The following is a 13,089-nucleotide window of genomic DNA, read 5'->3' as shown; positions in this document are numbered from 1 at the left end:
TCGGAACGCATTTTTGGACTCTTAGTACATCCTTCACATTTGATACATCCTTCACAAAATTTGGTACATCCTTTATTAAATTTGGTACATTTGATTCGACAGATTTCGAGACCCCCATTTCAACATGGATGGTCCATAATTTCTTTTAGAAACCCATAACAAAGTGATTAGGGGTCGATCCCCACTTCGTGACGTATTTTCGGACCCTTGGTACATCCTTCATTAAATTTGGTACATTCGAACCTAGTGATTCTAAGACCCCCATCTGACCATGGATGGACCATAATTTCATTTAGAAACCCATAAGAAAGTGATTGGGGGTCGATCCCCACTTCGGAACGCATTTTCGGATCCTTGGTAATCCTTCACAAAATTTGGTACATCATTTATTAAATTTGGTACATCCGAGCCTAATGATTTCGGGACCCCCATCTGACCATGGATGAGCCATAATTTCATTTAGAAACCCATAACAAAGTGATTGGGGGTCGATCCCCACTTCGGAACGCATTTTCGGACCCTTGGTACATCTTTCATTAAATTTGGTACATCCAAGCCTAGTGATTCCGGGACCCCCTTCTTACCATGGATGGACCATAATTTAATTTGGCAACCCATAAGGAAAGGATTCATGGTTGATCCCCACCTCGAAACACGCTTTGGAAACATTTGTACATCCTTCACAAAATTTGTAATATATATATATATATATATATATATATTTGTGTGTATATATTAAAGATGTTTTGTAAGTGTAATCGATATAAGTACAATTAAAGATAATATTTATTAAATTTTTATCAAAAAATTAACATAAATTCATTTAAGATATTTAAGTGATTTATTTTAAAATTAAAAAAATACTTTTATTAAAACATATTTTATTACATTTTAAATAAAAACTAAATTGATTTATATCAAATATTTGATTTGAGATATGATTTCTAAAAATTTACTACAAATATGTGGTGACAATTTTTCTATTAACATTAATTTATTTAAATAATTAAAATTATTAATCATTTATAAAATCAAATTAATTTTAAGTTATAAAATATTAGGACTTCATCATTTTTTTATTGTAGCAAATTTTGAGTACAAATATTTTTGTAATATTTAAAAATACAAAATTTTGAAATTAAATAAAAGTAAACGGATAAATAAAAAAAATTAACAATGAGCTAAATAAAAAAAATAGTTAAAAAATAAAGATAATATAAAATAAAATGATAATATAAATTTGAAATAAAGTATTAGGTAATGACAACGTTTTTTTGTAGGAATCAGCATGAAGGAAAACTACGGTCACCGCCTTCATGTCATACACATCCCCAATGGTATGATAAACTTTGGAATCTTATGTTATATGCAATACACAAAATAAGGGCCCACCCTTTATTTCACAGGCATGCCTATGTGTCGAAGATGCCATGTGCAGTAGCCAAATTAGGAGCACACCTTTCATATGATATGCATGCAAGTGGGTGAAAACCTAATCGTAGTTATTATTTGTGCAGTATAAAAAAGATAGGCATGCCCCTTGTGCAGGCGGCATGCCTTCATAGTGACTTTATCTTACTTGTTGATTCGACAGTATGGTCATGGGAGGCAGACCCAACGCATGAAGGGTTGGCCCTACATGTTCACATTGAAATAAAATGTATGGACAATTGCTTCATATGTGTTGAAGCCTAAAATATAGAGTCAATACATACTAAGATTGGAAAATGGGCAAAATGTCATTCAGACATTCAAAATAACTTAAACCAACCTCATAATTAGCATCACATTTACACATAAATATTGCATAGAGTGTTGACAATTGGTGTAAGAGAGTATAAAGCTTACTGATGATTAATGAAAGCATGCATATAGATAAGCATTGGAAAGCGTTAAAGTAAAAGGAGTTAAGAAGTTGTTTGAGAACGAGATTTTATAAACTTATTACAGAATCCATGAAAATGTTATGTGCACACATATGCATTCGGTTGTAAAACGGCTAGAAACTAAGGTTACTCCTCTCCATCAGTCAGTGCATCTTCGTCTTCTTCATCTCCACCATCACCATCACCATCTTCCTCGTCATCTGTCTGTGATGGCGTAGGAGGTAGAGCATCAGGGTGCAATGCTTTCCATGCTGCAATGGAACAATCGCATTGTTGACGCACAATCTTTAATTGATTGTTCATTGAATTGCACATTGCGTAAATATCCTTAAGCTGAGAACTTTTAGTTGACCTACGCGAAGAAGAGGATGATGTTTGTTTGTCTATCGACATTTTCATGCGCATAGGTTGCATGCGTGGGATTGACTCATAAGGCAGTGTCTTGAAATCCAACCCTGCATTTTGTAAAAGCAAGCAAACAGTTGAACCATATGGTAATGCACGTGTGCTCACATTACTACGTCGTGTCTCTATCATGTTATGACAAATAAGTGGGGGCAAATTAATTTTACGACGACGTGTCATGTGGAAACGAATATGCAGAACATATAGTGTAAGCTCATTAAGATGACCCTTCTTATTCAAGACGGTATGAAACAATATCAGACTTAGAATCCTGTATTTTGGAAGAAGAGATCTACATTCAACGCTTGTACCCAACTGAAAAGAATGGCCGCATAATTCTTTTGTTATTGTGTTTGACATTGCCTTTATATCAATCTCTGGAATACAAAAGTTCATAGCTTTCTTGGGTGTTTTTAGAGAGAAGGTGCGTCCAATAAGGGATGGGGAAACTCGCACAGCAACTCCCTTGAATGAAGTGTGAAACAAATATTTCTCCTCATCAACATTTATGATATTGCTGTAGAATGCTCGCACGGGAGTTGGATAACATTCTTGCGTTAGCTGTATAAATGGTCTCAATTTTTAAAAATCTAGTAACTCGGCAACACCATGTTCTTCAAACCCAACAATTAGTATGACACGCTCAACAACAATTGGTTGTTTTGCTATGAGCTTATCACATTCGTGCTCATCAGGTGGATGGCGAGGCATGAAAGGGTCATGTTGGACTTCCTCAAGTACAGTTGACGTTGAGCCATGTCTAACCTTCTTTTTAGGCGGCATGATGTTTGGTCCTTGTAATGGCACTACATATTGTTAAAAATTCAGTGATGGAAGTTAGAGATGAAAAGTTTCAATTCATTGCATCAAAGTCAACCATAAATAGCTTAAAAAGGAATTCAAGCAACTCCCAAAAGATTGGTTGCCACAACCAAGAGAAAATATGTGCAGAAAACAATGAAAAACAAACCTTATTGTTGTTGTTATTGTAGCAAATTGTTAACAATTATGCCCGTGAAAAATCTTAGAGTGAAAGAATAGGTTAACTACAATGGAGGAATGGGTGGGTGGAAGAGAGAGGTTGTGATGTGCAACGTGTATAAGTGGTAGAATATGAGGTGTAAATGGGAATGAATATGAGTTGTTGAGGATGTGATGTCAACCAAACTGAGTGAATGGTTGAAGTTGGAATGGAGGTCCGCTTGTGCAAGAGATGTAGCTAGTACATACATGCATTTAATGCTCCATAATGAGTGCGTAGTTACAAGTCACTAAAGTTGGATGGGATGAAACAACGTGAATGAAGTCTTCTACAAGCCTACAATTGGAGACTATCATTATGTGGAGTGAATGTGAAGTTATTATGTGGTAGGCGCCTCATAAATATTGGTAATATGTTGACCTCTAGTTATTAATTGTCCACTGTGGTACAATCAAATAAAATGCAACAAAAGTTTTCCAAGTTTTTGTTCTCTTCGACATAAAATGGCCAAATATTTATCAAATAAGTGTAATGTAGTTAATATAAGTATGAATAAATATAATATTTATTAAATTTTTATAAAAAAAAAGTAGCATTAATTGATTTAATATATTTAAGAGATTTATTTTAAAATTAAAAAATACGTATATTAAAACATATTTTATGACATTTTAAATACTTTAAAAACTGTATCATTAAATTATTAAAAATGCTAAAAAAAACTTTCACAATTGACAAAAAATGCGCATGGACTCCAATTTTTTTCCACAAAAACAGTAGTAGAAGTTTATTTAATTCTATTTGGAAAAAAATGACCCATATCATTAAAAATAATTATTTTTAAAAATCATTCGTAAATATAAAATTCTATGGCTTTATTACTATGATAGCTACACATAGAAGCTAATCACCTTGCTAAACAAAGATTTATTACCACTATGATATTTTCCATCATGCCAAACACTGCACAAGTATGCAATTTCGTTTTGTAAATGCTTATATCATCCACAATCATTTAAACCTCCATAAATGATCAATAACTATTTGTATTTCATGGCATTGGCAAAATTGAACCTTTTGGGAATACAAGAAATAATGTTGATGGGACAAAATTAGAACTTCTAACAAAGTACATAAATTGGAAAGCTAAGACAAACTTGAGAAACCGAGAAAGAACCACCAGATTTAGCACATATTTAGGGTTCCATTATGAACTTTTATCATGAAACATATCCTAGAATCAATAGCTAGCTATAGTCCCCAATGCAAACCAATTGGCATCTTTTGCTGTAGAAATACTGGTGGTTGATGAGCCTGATCACAGAACTTCATGAGCTTTCTCATAATACCTGTTTATAAACGGTGCATGAAAGGCATTCCAAACAACAATAATTACTATTTAAAGATTAATGAGTCATAGTTATTTTCTGAAAAATATGTAGAGAGGACACAAATAAGATAATGCAATTAGCATTCATTAGCAAGTTTCTGCTCTAACAAAAGAGGCCAAATTCATTGATATGCTACAACCAATCAACTATTTTTTGTACTTATTCACAAAATGGATGGCAAAACATACCCTCAATAAACCATGGCCAAGTGAAAACAAGGTGACTCAATAGAAAAAAACTCAACTTAATTAGTTAAGTAAAAGTCAAACCATTTAGAAATAGTGTCATATTGATCCATTTGGATACCAAGAAAAAAAAATGGCCACATAATGATAAAGCTTTTGGGCGATCAGTTAGTTGATATTAAAAATAGCAGACAAGTTATGTTAGCATGGAACAGATAAATAAATTAAACATATATTCCATCAAGAGATTAATTTTTTACTATTTATGTAGGGAACGACTTATAGCAATACACCATGATCTTGAATATCGCATCAAGGTCAGCTTCAAAATGCATAAGATTCATAGGCTATCAATAGTCTCATATGGAGAAACAAAAATAGTGGTGTCAAAGATATTATGTTCTTTCAATAGAAGAGATGTTCAAAATTTTACCTTAACATTTTAGAGTTTTTGTCAATGAAGAATAATCAAAACAAACTCTAACAAATTCTTTCTTATGCTCTCTCTGGCTTTTAACATGATTGTCTATATTAGATTGTGTTGATTGGTTGGGCTCTTGATGATTATAAAGAGGTGTTTTTGTTAATCTCTCAATCTAATTGCCTTTATGTCTCATTTCTAAACTTCTTGTGTACATTTGTGCACCTTCTTTTAATTAGGCGATGTTAACAATATTAGCTTTTGCAAAAATAAAAAATAAAAAATTGTACCTTAACATTTGATATGTCAGGAGTATCATCTGTCTGGACTGAGTAGAACTTGTTAAACTTCATGTTTTCAAATGCTACTTTATTCTACTAACTCAATTCTGCAAGGCCTTTTTTCGGTCTTCTCTAGCCTACAAGAAAAGGAATTGACAAGTACTCAACATATTTGAAATTTATGTGCAAGACCAAAACTATTGCAACGATTGATATCTGCTATAAAATACATGTCTATTGGCTTTTTTTGCCTCTCGGACATTGTCTTTGACAAAATTCTGAGCAACCAAAACAATTTAAGTTCATGGTATGGTTAATTACATGAAAGAGCAATCAGTTACATGCATATCATCAATTACAGATCATTTTAAATGCATCATTTTGATCTGCATCAAATTCATCCTCTTCAATCAGCTTATCAGTGAACTCCTAAAGATAAGAGAAGTACAGTTAACCACAAGATATAAATAAAACATAATAAAAACCTATAAAGCTTATGAGTAATGAAGGAACTTATTCCTTTAGAGGGTTCCTTCCGCAACACTCCCCTAGGAAATATTAATGCAGGAACAAGTCATCTTTTGTCTTATTAAATGTCTAACCATCAAAAATCACTCTAAACTAAGTTTAGTATCAATTGCTTTATAGATGCACAACCAATCCCACAATCAGATGGTAACAAGGATTTTTTCAGCTAAATAGAAAATACAGCCATTTGAAAAAATTGGTTTACAGGGTTGTTGAATTATCTAATAATTGGCTCATGATTATACATAAACATAGAAATTTGGGGATAAGTTTAAGCAACCAGACCATGTCATTACAATATTATCAACTGATTTAAACAGGTTATATGGAAGAGCACAAACGATTTATGGAAGCATAAAGAAATTGTCAATAATATAACCTTAAAAAATAAAAATGTCATTTACTATAGTTTTATATATATAGGGAGGAGACAACACCTAACTTAGTAGTCAAATGAACCATGCATGCATTGGAAGCAGTATTGATAACTTATCCCTTCTATTGTACCATAAAGAAGACATGACATAGCCTCAAAATCTATTATTCACTATCGATGACCAAGTTAGAGTTTAAATTAGAATGTATAGTTAAAAAATTGAATGAAATAAAGCAAAAGAAATTAATTGTGAAGGTTACCCAATACTATTCTGCATCGTTGGTTGACCAAATATTAGCTATAGCCATTTCACCAATTTCATTTTCGCTATCAAGAACCATATGAGTTGCAAATTTCAATCTTTCAAGGCTCATGCATTCCTACACATTAAACTTATGTTAGACCCTACATCTCGGTAACATTTAACATGTACATTTGAAAATAAAAACATAACATCATATTTAACAACTTACAGAATTAATGGTTCTATTAAGACCACTTCCATCCCAATGTTGCATATAGAGAATAGCATACATCCCAGTATGACATCTGCAATAACAAGTATGATTTGTGACATGTTATTAACATAGGACCCAATTAGGATTGAAAATGAATATACGAAAAAAAAATATGTGTAACTAACAATTTTGGATCGCCAAGGATATTTGCATACTGTGGATGTAAATTATTTATATTCACATCATTCCGTTTGAAGGAATTTTTTAATAACTGCGACATAAATCCAACTACTTTGAAAGCTTCATTAACAAAGTGAATCCGTTGAATGCTATGATATGATGAAAGTAGATCCACCCTTTTAGCCTCCAAATTGATTACCATGATGACCCATTCATTAAATTGGAATAAGGGGATATAAAACTAAAAAATAGGCAATCATCATAACAACAATGAAGGCTTAAATATTTGAAATATAAATTCGAAATTACTAAAAAATTGTCATCAATCTATGTAATCAATACAATAGTCAAGCATTACCTGGTTGCAACATTCAAGATTAACACAATAGTTACCTAATCTTTTCTTGAGTGTTGGTTTTGAGGTAGACTTGCTCATTGAACCACATATTTCCTGTAAAAAGTTGTTGAGATCATAGTAACAATGTATGACTAAAACTATACATGCATCTTATATTAGGGACAAGATTTGGTGTACTCGGGGAAAAAATCTCACCCCAAAGTATGGATTAAAAAAGTGTCTGCGAGAAGGATTCTCTTCTTTTGCATTCATGTATTGACAGAACATGGAAATCACCTACATAATGCGTCTTCATTAGTTAAAATGATCAATGGAAAGATGAAGGTATTTTTTCTTATTTATCATAAACCTTATTGGAATATCAATGAAGCTCTCCCCTACTAAGCATTGAAGTTGTTCCCGTGTCACGCCATAGCCACCATATGCACAAAGCATCTCACTATTAATCACATGAAACACAAGATGTGAGTAATTTTTTTTGTTTTTCTAGACAAATCCATAATCATAGTCTTTTAAGAACAATACTTGCTAAATGTGTGATTTGGGACTAACCTAGGATCTTTTGACTCGTCAAACACATAGTTGGCAACATGTATCTCTTCCTCCGTCAACCTTTTGTATTTTGATACACATAATTGTAGAAAAGGTGACTTGCACGTAGCTGCTCGTTGCCTATGACAACATACTTTAATTTTTACTCTTCATGGTCGTATTTCTTCTGAGGCTTGTCGTGCTACATCTGCATTGTTGTCGATGCATGATTGCACTAATACCGACATATTATGTGGCCCAGGGTGAAGGGGATCCTCGTTTGCAAAGAACACACCATCTTCTACATTGGGTCTTTCTGACACCCCTTCATTTGTACATCCAAGGTCATCTTTAGAAGATCTTCTTTGACCACCAGAATGAATAGGTGAATGTTGTGGATTATTTGTATAAAATGGTGCACCACTTTCATTAACATGTTCATGACAATTTGACGGTTGGCCTTCATTTGTGCGATAGTGTGAAGAGGTGAAACGAGTCCTCAACACTTTCACGTCACGGTTGTATGATGCAATAAGACTATTAAGATGACTTTGTGCATCGGTGATTTGACGTTGTGTTGCCTCCATGCGAGCACAAATAACCTAAGTCAAACATAATGAAGGAACATTAAATGACATATATTTAAACTAAGCCTTAATATAAGTTATTATTCATAGTCATTAGGTATGAAGGATTACATCAAAGTCTTCATTCTCATCTGGGTCAACTAGGTCATCAACTACAAGAGCCTTATTTTTTTCTATTTCATCTTGCTCCACCGATGTGCTAACCAACTATCATTGCAAAACATGTAAATTGTCATCCCAATAATCTAATTACAATGGTAATCAACTATCTTAATATAACTAAAAGCTAATTATACCTCAACTTTGCCAAATCCTCCAAGCATTTCCAACTCCAACTTGATACGTTGCTTGACCAAAAAATCGTTCCATGCAGCAATGCGAGGAGTGGTAAGTTCCACATACATGGCTGAAAAATTAAATATTGAAAAGTAGAATATCTGTTGCATTATATAAGACATCATTAGTGGTAACATCATGGTTAACATAGTGTATAACCATTATTAAATATCTAATACATGAACATATACTTATAAATAAGACAAAAGGTTACCTATAGAAACATCAAACACCTTTTAATCCAAACACTTTCCTTCCTCCTATGTTCATGCATAGCTTGAATAAAAAATTCTAAGACATATTCTCCCCAATTTATGTTCCCAAGTAATTGCTCTCGGGGTGTATACCATAACGAGTTACTACCTTCCAAATGAGATGTGGGTGCCAATAAGGTTGCACAAGCGAAAATCAAGAAGACTCGCTTAAATTCCTCCATATCATCGATGCCAACCATCATTGACTCTATATCTTGCAAACTCGGCATTTGACTAGCTTTAACACTTTCCTTCTCAACAATTAACTTTCTTCCACTATGTGGAATGCCCATCGTCATCCCAACATCATGACATGTCAAAGAAACCTTCTTACCCCTAAATAACTCGAGTTGGGAATAAGCAATGTTTGTGTTTTTTATCAACTAAAAACATAAATCTAAATTAACCTCCTTACAACCTAATTGCAATAGCCCACCAAAACCAAGTTCTCTTATTACATCATTCTTCACTTCTAAGAGCAAATGGATTCCAGAGAGGAATCTACGGCCAGAACAACGACACCGTATGTTCATATTATCACTGCATTAAACAACCATAATTCATTAATAAATCAATCAAATGTTAAAGACATGTGAACATGAATATAGTGTTCCTATATACATTCATCATAATTATTACACAAATATAACATATATTAACAAAAAAAATGGGAAACATTTTGTTACATCATGTAAATGAAAATCATTGAGATCGGTTTCCCCTAGCCTTTCAATAATATGGTTATCAATAAGGGTGAAATTGTTATACATAGGGTCACCCACTATGATACCCACTGCCAAAAAAAAAAAAAAACAGACAATGTGCATTTTAGTGGGTCAGCCAATTAAACAAATGGTATGCCTCAAAGTTACATACTCATCTAACCAAATCAATATAGTTTAGGGAAAAGTGGGATTTGATTCACTAATAAGAAAATATATGGTAAAAAGAATCCCAAATATTTTAAATTAGTATTATCTTCATCTATTCAAAAATAATTTGAAATATATGCATTGAGTTATCCAATTATTCCAAAAAATTTCATTTTATTTGTCATGTTATTCAAATCAATGGACAACTACACTCCTCCATATAAATGTTTCCTTATTATTTTAGATTTTTTTTGTTATTTTATTATTTTATTATTTTATCATTTTAGATTTTTTTTCCTCTAGAAACAAACGCCTTATAGGATTCTTATTTTAGTTTTCTAAAAATTTAGGAAATATTGTCAAACAAATCATATTTAATCATAATTACCAATTCAAAAAGTAATAAGATTGTTTATTAAATAATAAATAATAAACTTCGTAATATATAATTATTTTAATATTATAACAAATTTATTATTGAAAAACTCTAATAACAAATTTTATTCATTATTATATTAAACAATTATTAATATTATATAATAAATAGAAATTTATTATTGGTTTATTTATTATCATGAATATGAATCTATTTTTAACTTATTAATACTATAATAAATTCTGTTTTTTTTTTCAAATTCTTACTTTATAATGTTTTTAGAGAAAAAAAAATCCCAAATAATAAAATAATAAAGTAATAATAATAATAATAATAATAATAATAATAATAATAATAATAATAATAAAATATCTAAAAAGAATGGAAATATTTATACGAAAGATTTTAATTGTCAATGGATTAGGATGACATGACAAGTAAAGGGTTATTTTTGGGAATAATTAAATCATAAATTAAAAAGTGCATGCATTTTAAATTATTTTTAAATAAATGAAGATAATATTGGAATTTTCTTTGTCAACCAATCAGTTTTGAGAAAAAAAGTTCTTGTAACGGATAAGCTCTAGAATTGAGGAGGTTAGTTTTTGTGTATATATATACATATATATATATAACAGTTCATGTAAATTTTTATTTTTTTGTAAATTAAAATATAATATTTTTTTATATTGATAAATAAAAGCCATATTGTTTTAAATGTTTAAAAATTTTCTACATTTGTATTAAAAATATGTGGTAACAAAATTTTCTATTAACATTAATTTATTTAAATAATTAATATTATTAATAATTTATCTTATCAAATTAATTTTAATTTATAAAATATTACTGATAAAAAACTGAAATTTTGATTTAACCAAAATAAAGATGGATAATTAATAATTATTTATAATTAATAATTAATAATTTTGATTTATAATATTGTTCTTATGATTTGTTTCCTTTTTATTTCTCTACTAGATCTAAAAAACAAAACGGCCACCCTGAGTGAGGCATCAAGAAGCCCTTTTGCTGAATTTCCTCTCCAGGCAAGCATCATGCCCTATTTTCCTCTGCCATTCTAAATCCTCGCAGGTACTAATCTAATCATGTTATTAATATTTCTTTTCAACCCCCGTTTGCTTCCCAAGAAAATCCATCCCCCATTCGATTTCCGAGAAAATTCATTCTCGTTTGATTTTCGAGAAAAATCCATCAAAACTCCCAAGGAAAACCAAAAAAAAAAAAATGCTTTTATTTTTGTTGCTCTCTGTGTTTTCTAGATCTGTTCTAGGGTTCTATTTGCTTTTGTGCCATTGGATTTAAATTTTACAAACCCTAAATCCACGATTTTTGAGCCAGGTTGAAAACCACAACCTTTGCCCGCAAATTCTGGATCTGTGTGCGGGCTGAACTGGTAAGTGGAGTGCGGGTAATGAGGATACCTTTGCCAACCACTGAACCGCACCTAAACTTCAAATACACTATTTCTTTAATTAATCAATTTTTCCTTTTATTTCCATCAAAGCCTCTTTTTAAGACCTACAACTTAAAGCCTAGAATTTTATTTTTATTTTTTGACAGTTACAAACTTACAACCTCACTAGTTTCAGTGAGATTTCCCATATTTATTTATTTTTTTCTGAAAAAGGGTAAAAATACCCATTAATACCGAAATCTCGGCGATATTTTTAAAAAATTACCCAATTTTCTGTCAAAGATCTTAACAAGCAACAATAACAACCCAAATTAACTCATAAATCCATTACATTCGTACCTGGGAAAGCTCCTCTCAACTCGGACCACCTCTCTCTGTTTTCACTGCAAGCTTCCCTCGCGAATTGTGGCTGTGAAAGAAAGTGAAAAAATATGGGTTTTTGGAGTTAGGGTTTGGTTCAAGGGAGAAAAAGGGATTTGGGGGGTTTGGTTCAAAGAGAGAAAAAGGGATTTGGGGTTTCGTTCAAGAGAGAAGAAGAGATTTGGGGGGTTTGGTTCAAAGAGAGAAGAATGGATTTAGGGTTTTGATTCAACACAAAAGAAAGGATTTCGGGTAAATCTCACTATTATATTTTAGTAAATATTTTTTTAAAATATTGTCACGTGGAGTGTCTACATGTCATAGGCTTAAGTGAAACATGGCTTTTCTGAGCAATTGATTATGTCAAAGTGCATGAGGGTATTTTTGGAAGGGCCCTCAATATCACTATTACAGTGTATGAAAGGTGGTTTATTTTCCACAAAATCCATTGAATTTGAAAAGTAAAAAGTAAAGTTTCCAAAAGGCAAAAGTTTGCCCATTGGTGTATGGTTACATAAATTCCCCTTTATTTTATGTATTTTTATAATTTGATTTTATTGTCATCTTTGTGTATATTAATTTGTTCATTTAATCTTGGTATTTATGATTAATTAATTAATTGTCACAATTCTCTTTATTTGTTTAGTAGAGACCGTATGTATACGAGCTTAGAGAGATGCTACGACTTATTATCATACTTTCTTGATAGGTAGCCTGACCCACAGATTTAAACTTAGTTTTTGCAGACATGTCTTTTCTAAATAAGAAGTCACATATGGTTTTTTTTTTCTTATTTTGTTTTTCCTTTAGAAAAAAAAACTAAAATAAGTGGCAACTCCAAGTTTTTTTCAAAAAATCAATTTTTCACAAATGAAAAGTGAGCT

The sequence above is a fragment of the Vitis riparia genome, chromosome 2 (genome assembly GCF_004353265.1).
Source record: "Vitis riparia cultivar Riparia Gloire de Montpellier isolate 1030 chromosome 2, EGFV_Vit.rip_1.0, whole genome shotgun sequence".
Lineage (NCBI taxonomy): Eukaryota > Viridiplantae > Streptophyta > Magnoliopsida > Vitales > Vitaceae > Vitis > Vitis riparia.
The sequence above is the reverse complement of the archived record's forward strand: the minus strand, read 5'-3'. Positions refer to the sequence as shown.